This window comes from Macaca nemestrina, chromosome 9 (genome assembly GCF_043159975.1).
Source record: "Macaca nemestrina isolate mMacNem1 chromosome 9, mMacNem.hap1, whole genome shotgun sequence".
Taxonomy (NCBI): Eukaryota; Metazoa; Chordata; class Mammalia; order Primates; family Cercopithecidae; genus Macaca; species Macaca nemestrina.
In genome coordinates this window covers 94,281,038-94,295,188 of record NC_092133.1, presented here as the reverse complement: position 1 = coordinate 94,295,188, position 14,151 = coordinate 94,281,038, and positions in this window count along the sequence as shown.

Below are 14,151 nucleotides of genomic sequence, written 5' to 3'. Positions count from 1 at the left end.
CCCACCTTGCTCCTGCTCTGGCCTTGTGATGTGCATGCTCCCACTTAGCCTTCTGTTATGATTCTAAGTTTCCTGAAGCCTCCCCAGAAGCCATGCAGATGTCACTATCATGCTTCCTGTAAAGTTTTCAGAACACTGAGCCAATTAAATTTCTTTTCTATATAAATTACCCAGTCTCAGGAATTTTTGGTTTTTGTTTGTTTTGTTTTGTTTTTTTTGGGGGGGGTTGTTTGTTTTGAGACAATCTCGCTCTGTCACCCTGGCTGAAGTGCAGTGGCGTGATCTCAGCTCACTGCAACCTCCACCTCCTGGGTTCAAGTGATTCTCCTGCCTTGGCCTCCTGAGTAGCTGGGATTACAGGCATGTGCTACCATGCCCGGCTAATTTTTGCGTTTTTAGTAGAGACAGGGTTTCACCATGTTGGTCAGACTGGTCTCAACTTTTGACCTCGTGATCTGCCCACCTTGGCTTCCCAAGGTGCTGGGATTACAGGCATAAGCCACCATGCCTGGCCAGGAATTTCTTTATAGCAATGTGAGAATGGACAAATGCAGAAAATTGGTACCAAGGAGTGGGGCATTACTATACAGGTACCTGAAAATGTGGAAGCAGCTTTGGAACTGGGTAATGGGCAGAGGTTGAAAGAGTTTGGAGAACTTGGAAGAAGACAGGAAGATGAGGGAAAGTTTATAACTTCTTAGAAACTGGTTAAATGATTGTGACCAAAATGCTGATAGTGATATGGAAAGTGAAGTCCAGGCTGATGAGGTCTCAGATGGACATGAGGAACTTAGTGGAAACTAGAGCAAAGGTCATGCATGTTATGCCTTAGCGAAGAGCTTGGCTGGATTCCATCCATGTCCTAGGGATCTATGGAAGTTTGAACTTGAGAATGATGTTGTAGAGTATCTGGCAAAAAAGTTTCTAAGCAACAAAGTGTTCAAGAAGTGGCATGGGCCAGGCATGGTGGCTCACACCAGTAATCCTAGCACTTTGAGCGGCCAAGGCAGGTAGATCGCTTGAGCCCAAGAGTTCAAGACCAGCCTGGGAAACATGGCAAAATCCCATCTCTGACTAAAAATATATAAAAAAATACCTGGTGTGGTGGCATGAGCCCATAGTGCCAGCTACTCAGGAGGCTGAGATGGGACAATTACCTAAGCCTGGGAAGTCTAGGGTGCAGTGAGCCATGATCGTGCCACAGCACTTCAGCCTGGGTGACACAATGAGACCTTGTCTCAAAAACAAAACAAAACAAAAAAACTGGTGCGACTGCTTCTAACAGCCTATGCTTGGATGTGGAAGCAAATAAATCAGTTGGAACTCACATTTAAAAGGTAACCAGCACAAAAATTTGGAAAATTTGCATCCTGCGGCCTGGCCATGTGGTAGGAAAAAAACCAAAATAACAAAAACAAAAAAACAAAGCCTGTCTTCAGAAGAATTCAAGTGGGCTGCTGAGTAACCACCTGCTAGAGAAATTTGTATAACTAGAAAGAAGGCAAGTGCTGATAGCCTAGATAATAAAAAGCCTTGAAGGCATTTTAGAAATCTCAGAGGCAGCCTATCCAAACACAGGATCAGAGGCCCAGGGAAGAATTGTTTTGGAGGTCAAGCCCAGGTCTGCACTGCCCTGCACATCCTCAGGACCCTGCTCCCTGTCTCTTGGCAACTCCAGATCCAGCTGTGGCTTAAAGGAGTCCAGGGGTAACTTAAGCTGTTGCTCTGACAAGTGTTAAAGTCATAAGCCTTGGTGGCTTCCACATGGTGTTAAGTCTGCTGGTGCACAGAATCCAAGAGTGAGTGAGGCTTGGCACCTCCACCTAGATTTCAGAGGATGTGTGGAAAAGCTTGGGTGTCCAGGCAGAAGCTTGCTGCAGGGGTGGAGCCCTCACAGAGAACCTCAACTAGGGTGCTGTAGAGGAAAAATGTGGAGTTGGAGCCCCCACAGAGTCTGTACTGGGGCATTTGCTAGCGAAGCCACCATCCTCCAGACCCCAGAATGGCAGATCTACTGGCAGTTTGAACCCTGCACATAGAAAAACTGCAAGCACTAAACTCCAGCCCATGAGAACAGCTTTGGGGGCTGAACCTTGCAAAGCCACAGAAGCAGAGCTGCCCATGACCTCAGGAGCACACTGCTTGCACCAATGCCCTGGATGTGGGACATGCGGTCAAAGGAGATTATTATGGAGCTTTAAGATTTAATGATTGCATTGCTGGGCTTTGAATATGCATTGAACCTGAGCCCCTTTCTTTTGGCCTATTAATCTCTTTTGGAATAGGGTTTGTAACCCAATGCTTGTACTCTCATTGTATTTTGGAAGTAACTCTAACTTGTTTTTTATTTTACAGGTGGAAGAGATTTGAGACTTTGGACTTCAGACTTTTCAGACAATGCTGGAATGGGCTAAGACTTTGGGAGACTGTTGGGAAGGCATAACTGTATTCTGAAATGTGAGAAGGACATGAGATTTGGGAGTGGCAAGGGGTGGAATAATATAGTTTGGATATGTGTCCCTTCCCAAATCTCATGTTAAAATGTCATCCCCAGTATTGGAGGTGGGGCCTGATGGGAGGTGACTGGCTCATGGGGGTAGTTTTCTCATGAATGGTTTAGCACCAGTCCTTTGGTGTTGTCCTTGCAAAAGTGAGTTCTCACGAGATCTGGTTGCATAAAAGTATGGGGCATCTTGCTCTCACTCTCTCTTGCTTCTGCTGCTGCTATGTGAGATTCCTATTTCCCCTTCACATTCCACCATGATTGGAAGATTCTGGAAGTCTCCCAGAAGCAGATGCCACTATGCTTCCTCTACAGCCTGCAGAACCACGAACCAATTAAACCTCTTTTCTTTATGAATTACCCATTCTCAAGTATTTCTTTATATCAATGCAAGGATGGACTAATACAGGGCCAAGCAGACCATGGTCCCTTAGGATGGTCAGCTGATTATAAGGTGGCTTATACTGCAAGGTGAGGTCAGGGATTAAAACCTAGAAGTTGAAGGATTCTTTTTTTATTATTGTTCAGGTTGATTCTTTTTTTATTATTGTTTCAGCTCTTCTTTTGACTTAGCCACCTCTTCCAGGGCATTAGATTCCTGAAGAAATTCTGGGGTAGGAGCAGTTGAGAAAGCAAGTGAAAACAACTCTTTGTTTGGGGTTCAGGTAATTATTTCAAGGTCTTGGGTCTTCAGAGACCTCAGTCCCCAGAAAACCAATTACCTTCTTGTGCCAGATCCATCACTCATCAGTGCTGTGACTCTGGGAAGACCACTTCAAATCTTTCCATTTCACTTCCCTAGGTTGTCAAATATGGGTTGTAGTCCCTACTCTGTGCATTCCTCCAGGCTGATGTAAGCATCACAAGAAATAATAGATATTCTCCGTGAGCTGTAAAGCATCATACCCATGGAAAGAAAGAAAATTCCATCCTCCACTGCCCTGGAGCCACCCACGTTTCTTCTCTGTATTCAACCACTACCAAGGTTCTGGCATATTATTCTAGACATATAATCATTGAACACTTCAGGGCACTTACGAATCACCAGTCTTCTAAAGACTTTACCTCCATTTCACTACTTTTAGCCTCATAACATAACATAACATAGGCCATATTAACATTTCAATACCTCAGAACAGGGAACTGAGGCACAGAGAGGTCTCTATAACTTTCTCAGGTTTGTGCATCTTCTAAGTAGGACTTGAACCCACACCTTTATGCACCAGGCCCAGTGTTCCTGATCACTCCAATATTTCTATATTGTCTCACCTCAATACAGGTGTTTGCATACGCAGTCAGTCTGTTGGTTATTAGTGCAACTCGCACTGCAGGTTCTTGTTAAAATCCAACTGAGATTCAGGGGGCTTCGCTATGCAGATGGTGAACAATGGGTCAAATATTTAAACTGTCAATAAATGATTACTCATTTCTCTATGGTCTTTGGCAGGAAGATGTCAACAGTTGTCTTTTTCATAGTACATTTCCCAGCATCTTGCCTCCAGGATATGAGAGTAGATCTTGAGGGATCAAGGCAACCTACTGTCCACACCAAGCGGAGGAAGAGAATAATCTGCCACTGGCCTCATAGTTCGGTGCACTCTGGAAAGCAGTCAACTGAAAGTATTGTGGAAATTAAATTAAGTTCATTCAAGCATAACAATTCTAGATTATTCAGTGTCTCATATTTCACACTACTCTAAAACTGCTATGCTATATTCTTTATTTCATGTGTGCAAATTTAAGTTTATTAAGTCAAACACTACTGCTACAACTACAGAAGATATATTTACAACTTCAAAATTGCTTCAGCTTTAATAGCATAGAATATCTCAATGTAGTATTTATATATTTAGTTGCTTGTTAACCATTAGCTAAAATGAAACACTTGCTGAACAATGCTGCCATATTTTTAAAATTAATGGACATTATGTGAAACAGTTTTGAATTAACATAAAAACTGAAGTAGTGTAGAAAGTCCTCATATACCCTTCCCCCACCTCAGCATCCTTTTTGTAATCACATCTTACATGAGTGTGGTAAATGTTACAATGACTGAACTAATATTGATACATCCTTATTAATGAAAGTCTAGAGTTTGGCATAGAGGTAGAGATGGACAATCCTGATGTCCAGTTTTTTCATAACTGTATGTATCCAGTGATTAATTTTCCATTTGGTAGGAGCGTAACAGTTTTATCTTCATCAATATTTGTATCGTATGTTAGTGTATGTGACATTACTTCTCCATTACATGCTGGCTTCATTTCTTGTTGTACTTCAGACTTCTCACAGACCAGCAAGGGGCCTGCAACCATTCATGGACTACTCAGGATTGCCATGGTTATGCTGGCCCTACAGGAGCTTGACAAACTATAGGTGGTCTTCTTATCAGGAGAAAGTTACTGAAATCAGTCTCTTGACCAATCAAAGCTGCAGTTATGGCTTGTGGAACAGGGGTTGGAGGTTAATCAGTATCTGGTGGTGAGCTACAATTATTTTAATACTGCTGATCTTGAGGTCAGTGCTTGTTTAGCTGCTAGAGAAAAATTAACTGTGGCAGTTAGAACACCGTTTATTCCTAAGTTTAGGGTGCATGACTTAACCCTTGCCTGTTGTGGTCTTCAGTCCTGTTTATAATTTGGTATCTCATTGCCACAAAGAGTCCATTATGTCTTATGATCTCTAATTTCACATTAATGTTGGGCAGTTGTGTCTAAACCATGAACATGAGGGGGTATAATGAGATGTGTCTGAACCTCCTCCCATCTCATCATGGCCAGAAACTCAGTTTTAAGGTTTTCCTGGGGTCTCTTTGACCAAGGGAGGGCCTGTTCAGTCAGTGAAGGGTTAGAATTTTATTTTTAGTTTACAACTCCCACAAAGGCAAAGGCTGCTGATAAGCATCTGCACTTGTGTTTCAAAGCAACAAACACACTTTTTTTTTTTTTTTTTTGAGATGGAGTCAAACAATAGGGCACACAGAAGTCATGCAACATGGTGGTCCTACCACCACCTACAGCCTCTCCTCCTCATTAAAGTGGCCTGTGGAGGGCTTAGCCCAGCAGGCTTAGAGCTTCTACACAATGGGTATCTGCTCCCTGGGAGGGTGTTCTCAGGACAGCCTTCATTTGCCTGCAGGGATTTTGGGGGTTGTTTTCAAAGCACAAGTGTGGTCCCAGCTAAGAGCAGCCTCATCAGCACTCTCCTCAGATGTGTTGGTCTCCTTGATGGGCCAAAAGGAAGTGAGAAGCCACTGAAAACACATATACTTATTTGTCTTCCCTTTTTATGTTACCCATTCCACCATCACATTTCCTCTTCCTCTTTTTCTCCACCCTTCATATCTTCCATACCTTCTCCGAGATGGAGGACAGGAAGTAAGCAAGTTTGTGCCTCAGTGAGTTATTTCAAGGTACATACCACCCTCCCCTGAGGCTGATGACATCTGTAATAATATTTTAAAAGCACTGTGAGGATTATATTATGCTGCGCACTTCACACAGGTCTGTTTTTTCTCTTGATGACTTTAGGAACCCAGAAGGGTACAGTGGTTAAGTCAAAAATCAAAGGTCCCCAAACTAGCACAGAGGATACCTGTGGAAAAGATAAGATCTTTTCCTGCCACATTGATCTTTCAAATTGATTTAGATTCGCAGTGGCACGGTCCTTAATTCAAGGGAGAAAACTGGTGCTGAGGGAAATGCCTCTACATTACAGTTTATAATGGAAACTGTCAGTTGGTAAGAGATGCCCACCTAATACCACCTCATTCAAGGGTATTGTGTGTCTCCCGTAATGTACATTGTCAGATTTTTATCTCTAGATTTGATTGGAAAAGAATTAAACCAGGAAAGTAAAAGCTCTGTGTAAGAAAGAAGCATCGTCTTACATTGACAAGGTCTTCTTTATTTGGAGATGACTTGTCCAAAAGTTTCTCCAAAAGCTGGGAGGACACAGAGTGACTGTCGGTGTCCTGGAGGTTGGAGATTATGGATCACTCAGGGAGCTGTGCTTAATGTGGTGCGTGGAGGTGGTGGGTTCACATGCATGGACTCAGTTGACACAGGGCCATCCTCCTGGGTGGAGGAAGGATGGCAAAGAGGAGCAGCAGGAAAGAAATGAGAAACCACCAGGAGCCAGGAAGGACAGGTTTCCCCTAGAAGCATCAGAGGAAACCTGGCCCTGCCTATGGATTTTGCACTACTGGCTCCAAGAACTGAGACATTTCTGTTGTTTTAACCCACCCAGTTTATGGTCATGTGATTTCAGGCCTAGGAAGCTAATATACCAAGACAAATCAATATACCTATATTTTGAATTTGCATGCATTTCTTTCATGCATGTCCCTAATATTTACACAATTATGATTATTTTTATCTTTCTATATTTTATATACCACTAGTGTCATTTTAGGTTAATTTAAATAATTTCCCTGGTCGTGAAGACAACATAAGTATATAACGCCTGCATAATTATATATATATATACACACACACACACACACACACACACACACACACATATATATATATATATTTTTTTTTTTTGAGACCGAGTTTCACTGTGTAGCCCAAGCTGGAGTGCAGTGGCGCAATCTCGGCTCACCGCAACAGCTGCCTCCAGGGCTCAAGTGATTCTTGTGCCTCAGCCTCCCCAGTAGCTGGGACTATAGACACGCACCACCATGCCTGGCTTTTTTTTTTTTTTTTTTTTTTTTGAGAGAAAGTCTCACTCTTGTACCCCAGGCTGGAGTGCAATGGTGCGATCTCAACTCATGCAACCTCCACCTCAGGGTTCAAGGGATTCTCCTGCCTCAGCCTTCCAAGTAGCTGAGATTACAGGTGCCTCCCACCATACCCAGATAATTTTTGTATTCTTAGTAGAGACAGAGTTTCACCATGTTGGCCAGGCTGGTCTCAAACTCCTGACCTCAGGTGATCTGCCCACCTCAGCCTCGCAATAATTTTTCGTATTTTAGTAGACACAGGATTTCACCATGTTTCCCAAGGTATTCTCAAACTCCTGAGCTCAGGTGATCTGCCCACCTCGGCCTCCCAAAATGCTGAGATTATAGGTGTGAGCCACTGCGCCCAACCACAATATTATTTTTAGCATAGGTTCTAATATATACTGATTTTTAGCTAATTCTAATTGCTTATTAATATCAATAAAAATGTGCAGATCATCTTGTTATTGAAGCTCTATGGATCTGTGAGCTCAGGGGAGATGCCTCCGTGTGCAGTGGGAAGCCTCAGGTGCAGCATGCCTGGCATCTACTGCTCAAGATAAGAGTGCAGGCAGGGAGCTTGCTGGGCAAGTTTGCAGGAAGGAGACTAGACTGAGGCATGAGAAACAGTCTGTCACCAACAGCCACCAGTGTTTTCATGCCTGAGTCAGACCAGAGCTTTTCAGATGTTACTGTGCGTACACATCATCTGAGATCATATAAAGTGTGAATTCTGATTCTGTGGGTCTGGAATAGGATCTGATGTTGCATTTCTAAAGGGTCCTTCCCCCATATTTTCCCATACATATTTTAATATCCTCAAATTCATAAGAACTGTGGAAAACAAGAAGGAAAGCCATGAGCAGACAGAAACCAAAGAGTAATCTCTTGCAGAGAGAACTAAAGACTTTTGACTTAAAATTTTCCCAGTCCAGGGCTGGGCGCTGTGGCTCATGCCTATATTCCCAGCACTTTGGGAGGCCGAGGTGGTTGGATCACCTGAAGTTAGGAGTTTGAGACCAGCCTGATCAACAAGGTGAAACCCCGTCTCTACTAAGAATACAAAAATTGGCCAGCTGTGGTGGCAGGCACCTGTAGTCCCAGCTACTCAGGAGGCTGAGACAGAAGAATTGCTTGAACCTGGGAGGCGGAGGTTGCAGTGAGCTGAGATCATGCCATTGCACTCTAGTCTCGGTGACACAGCAAGACTCCGTCTCAGGAAAAAAAAAAAAAAAATTCCCAGCCCAGGCCAGAAGATGGCTAGAGAGGACAGCTGAGAAGCTGACAGAGGTGCCACTTTAAGAAACACCAGAAATGAAAGTAAATACACTCCAAACCTCGATCTCCCCTCTGACTCCTGTTCAATCTCCCCATTGGCGCCTCCTCCAGTCTTTGCTAAAGTGTGGAACATCCTCACCCTCTCCCATTCCTCATCTCTGATTCACAATTTTCCATCTTGATTCTTCAGTCTCTCTTTCTTTCCTATCATCTCCTTCTCCCCTGTGACCTCCTCACTTAGTCAGCAAGTTCTCTATGTCCAAAAAGTCACGGGAAGTTTTTCAGACCCTGGAAGTTGTCACTCGCATCCCCTTCCTTTAGTGAATCTCTCTAACCCCTCACTTCAGAAAACGCCCCAAGGCTTCTGATTCTCCAGTACTTTCTCCTTCCACTCCCGGGGTTCACCTCACTTGACAGAGAATTCAGTGGATCTATCAATCCAGTGAATGTGTCCTCCCTAGCACTCACCAGACTGCTCGCTATGTGCTGATCTCTCGAGCAATCAAGTGGGGAGAGAGAAACCTGGCTTCATGAGTACCCTGGGAAGTGGATTCAGGGCTGAATCGCCCCTGCTTATAGATAATGTATGCTTATTTCAGGTGCGATTTGTATATGAGATAACCCTTCCCTTAAGAACTCTTTAATAAAAAGTGAGAATTGTGCACCCTGTTCCCACTGAGGAGGCCTACATAGAAAACTAAAGACTGAGACATCAGGAGCTGCCCTGAGGAAGAACCTCGTTCGTTCTGTCGTTGGGCAGGAAGTGGGCAGGGGTCCTGGCCTAGGTGGAAGCAGGAGCCTCTGTGAAAACCACCCCTCCTCTAGTCACAAAGAGCCTGTGGGCCTGCCCTGAGGGAACCTGTGGGGCTCTCAGCTTCGGAAATGGGGAAATAGACACTGATCCTGGCCTCCGCTCAGGACTAGTAGCTGAGTCCTCCCTGGGCCCCTGCAGAGCCTCAAGCCAGGCTGAGCACAGGCGCACGCCTCCCAGAAATGACACCCCGCCACAGGGCAGCAGGAAAGACCCAGCCAGGGTTTGGTTGGCCAAGGATTTGCAGGAAGGGCCCCTGTTTCTCCAGGGTCTGGAGGGTGGATAAGAGGCCTGCAGCAAGGCCGCCTCGGTAGAGCACTGGAGTATCTGGACTGTGGAATACACCCTACTCCTCCTCTTCATCCTCCTCCTTCATGGCACAGGTCAAGATGGCCCTCAGCATCCTGATCTCACATTCATGACAGAACTGTCCCCTCTTCTCCTTCCTCCAGGATGTAATGAGTTTTTCAGTGTCCCTCTCCCAGCCTGGGAGCCTCAGCCAAGCTCACCTGCAAGCTGAGCAGTAAGCGTAGCACCTACAGCACTGCACGGTAGCATGGTCAGGGAAGCCCCTTGGTGTGTGATGTGTCTTAAGAGTGATGGAAACCACGGCAAGGGAGAGGGGATCCCTGATCACTTCTTAGGCTCCAGGTCTGAGGCTGACCACTCCTTAACCATCTCTAACATCCAGCCCCAGGACAAAGCTGACTGTATCTGTGGTGTATCTCACAGCACTGCAATGCCATATGAGTGAAGCACAGTGACCCAGATGAATGCAGATGTGGGACAAAAACTGTTTTCTCCACTACGAAGGCTGCCACACGGCTCTCAGAAAATGTCTGGTGTCATAAATTCCAGGAAATGTTGGCGGGTTTTTTGTTGTTCCTGTTGTTTCCCTTTCAATTTTACAAGGAGTGACATAGATGCATCCTGATTCCTGCCAAGAGTTCCCTGGAAACCAGTGTGCTACACAGATCTTCAGTAATGCTGCAAATATTACAACAGATCTTGACACCCCTGCTGGTCATTGTCCCTGCATGGGGGACGCAAGTCCATTCACTCTCCTCTCCAGATATAAACACTGGGATTCAGCTACATGCCTCCCTCCTACCACATCAAGGTTCAGCCTAATGACCACCCTTTGAAGATAACATCTTTTTTTTTTTTTGACAATTTAAAAAATAATTTCTATTTTTATCTTAGATTCAGGGGGTACATGTGCAGTTTTGTTACGTGGGTATACTGTGTGATGTGAGGGTTGGGGAACGATTGATTCTGTTACTCATGTAGAGAGCACAGACAGCAACAGGTAGTTTTTCAACCCTTGCCCTATTATATGTTTAACCCAGAAAGTCCAAATTTGGTTTTCACATTTTGAAATTAAATGTTTCATTCATGTCCCCTTTTTCAACTGGTTTCTCAGTTGTTTGTGTGTAATGTTATGAATGGCATGAGGTTCAGTTTTTGGTGTAGATCTCTGGATGAAGGCTTATCACCCTTTCTCATCTGTGTAATGCCCTGCACCCAGTTAATCATGGAGTGTGTATCCAAAAAGTACAAACACAGAGTGACCCCTGGGACTCAACACCTTCAACCTGGTATCAATAGAAGGCCTATATCTGCATTACAAATATGAATCCACAACAAATCCTTCCCATGGCTTTGACCCATTTCTCTATACCAGGCTGTCTCCCAAGAGAATCTCAACAAAGAACTGTTTGGAACTCAAGTCAAAAGGATGCCCTTCAAGCATTGTTTAAGCAGAACGCCTACCCTGGCATACCAACCAGAAAACAACTGGCCAAAGAAATCGGCAGTCTGGAGTCTAGGATACAGGTGGGCTTGTATTTCCATTTCATTTCCTTGGGGTCAAAGACAAGCTGGGATAAGCAGTCTCCAATCATACCATGTTAAGAATGAACTGAAAGACTCCTATCTCTGCCTTTTACCAATCATGGAACACGTGATCTGCTGTATTCATTGTGGGGGGAGGGGGAGGAAGTTCAATTGGGCCTTTTTCCTGACAGGAGAAAATTAAATCATATTTGCATGCTCTAGAGAATATAGGTAATATGGTCACCATGATCATGATAGGTTGTCATTGATACCTGGAACCAATATTACAGAATGCTCAGAATGCTTGTTCTTTAATAGGTAATATTAAGGACAGTGAGGTCAGGGCTGCCATAAAGTCCCGTTTCTCATCCCATGGTTTTTGTTTCTTTCTACTGTTTTGTTTTGAGACAGAGTCTTACTCTGTCACCCAGGCTGGAGTGCAGTGATGCAATCTCAACTCACTGCAACCTCCACCTCCTGGGTTCAAGCCATTCTTATCCCTTACCCTCCCGAGTAGCTGGGATTACATGTGTGTGCCACACCTGGCTAATTTTAGTATTTTTAGTAGATACGGGGTTTTGCCATGTTGGCCAGGCTGGTCTCGAACTCCTGGCCTCAAGTGACCCGCACACCTTGGCCTCCCAAAGTGCTGGAGTTACAGGAGTAAGCCACTGTGCCTAGCCTCTACTAAGTGTTTTTATGTGGGCTTTACACACTGCAGAGTTTAATGTCTGATCCCATTTTGGAATATTTCGAGTGGAATAATGATATAAAAATAAAACCGGCTGGGCGCGGTGGCTCATGCCTGTAATCCCAGCACTTTGGGAGGCCAAGGCGGGTGGATCACGAGGTCAGGAGTTCAAGACCAGCCTGGCCAAGATGGTGAGACCCCGTCTCTACTAAAAATACAAAAATTAGCCAGGTATGGTAGCGGGCATCTGTGGCAGAGAACTGCTTGAACCCGGGAGGCAGAGGTTGCAGTGAGCTCAGATCACGCCACTGCACTCCAGCCTGGGTGACAGAGTGAGACTCTGTCTCAATAAATAAATAAAGTAAAACCATTCTGTTTCTCCAGTTAAGAAAGAAATAGATGGAAAGATCACAATCACACAAGGAGAAGTGTATCCAGACTGTCAACAACTAAGTAAAAGGGACTCTGTTGAAGAAAAGCCTACAGTCACTGTTTTACATCAAATGCCATAATCCTGAGTAAGCCCTGAAATACAGGGATCTGAGTTTCAGGTAGGCCAGGTGAACACGTATTTCCTTCTCTTTATGCACCCAGTCCAGGTGTCAGAGTGCTACATCAAATCCCAAAATGAAAGTGTGTCCCAGGCTGGGGGCAGTGGCTCACATTGGTAATCCCAGCACTTTTGGAGGCCGAGGCAGGAGTTCGAGACCAGCCTGGCCAACATGGTGAAACCTCGTCTTTACTAAAAATACAAAAATTAGCCAGGCGTGGTGGCATGTTCCTGTAATCCCAGCTACTCAGGAGGCTGAGACCTGAGACAAAAGAATCGCTTGAACCTGGGAGGCGGAGGTTGCAGGGAGCCCAGATTGCATCATTGCACTCCAGCCTGGGCAATAAGAGCGAAAATCTGTCTCAAAAAATAAAAAAGTGTGTCCCACGGGAAGACATGGAGATTGGCTGGACTACTGGCAACTGGCCCACTAGAACTGATGGTTCAGAAGGAAAGCACAAGAAACCATGTAGAATGAGGCTGGATCTGCCAGGGTGTTCACTAATGTATTTGTTGCCTCCACATTTCCAGACGTGTTTAAGACTTCTTTCCTGATCGTATTTCAAGTGACAAGGCGGAGGTTGCAGTGAGCCAAGATCCCACCATTGTACTCCAGCCTGGGCATTGCAGTGAGACTCTGTCTCAAAACAAATTCCTCCATGCCCTCCAGTAAGGAGAAGGCAGCCACAGGGTTTGATTATGGCAGTCACAATCTATTCAGTCAGCTATTTGATTTACAGGGGTCTCTTTATCTAGTATTGCATCTGGAATGAATGAACTCTAATGTATATATGAATGATTCCAGGCTCAGCAGTAAGTACTGGTAATTAGTGAGCTTCTCTTTAAATGAATTTTCATCAGATGTTCCTTCACATGGATTGTGTGTTATGAAATGCCTTTGACTCTGGGGAGATGACAGAGAGCCAAGGCAAGTCAGTCAGTCCTTAACCAAAGCCTTTGTGAGACCTAAAGAGTGAGAGGGAGGCAGAGAGAGCAAGTGGGAGTGAGACAAAAACAAGTGTGGGGTGGGGAAGAGGTGAAGGAAGAGTGGACACACACCCGTTGGCCAGTTCTGGCTTTAGGATGCCAGTCAGTGCCTCCTAACCCAGGGACCTTTCATTTGGAGACCACAGATGGGACAGAGAAGGAAGTGATTCCTGGTATTGGGCTCAAATAGATACTTAATATTATGTAGACTAAATCCGATAAAGCTTGAATCTTCTTTTCCCACTTAGATTTGGTTTCAAAACCAGAGAAGACACCTGAGGCTGAGCTGGCTGCAATGAGGACACTCCTCGGGAGGACAGCAGCTCCAAGGATATGAGAAGCCTCAGCCCTGGGTCCCAGGTGAGTCCCCAACAGTGCCAGTGCACGTCCTCAGCATAACTCTTTGAAGTAGAAACGTCTCTCTAGGCTGTTTCCAAATTTGTTGCAGAGAATGCTGATGTCTCTACCACAGCACGCTAGTGTTGGAGACGTGACCACCATCCCCATCTCGTGGGAAGGTAGTTAGGAAGCAGGGAAGGCAATTAGGAAGAAAGGAAGGCCATGGATCTTCCAGTCCTGGTGTGGCAGGCAGTGCAGAGTCCTCTTCTTCCAGCACTGCAGGGGTTTAATCCAAGGGCCAGGATCAGAGCATGAGCACCTCAGGGGCCTGGGAGGGAGTAAGGGTGGTAAGAACAATATTTGAAAATGTCTGTCTTAGAGTTGATGTGAAGATGGCCTGAAAGCCCTCTTTTCTTCTTGTGTTTTCCTA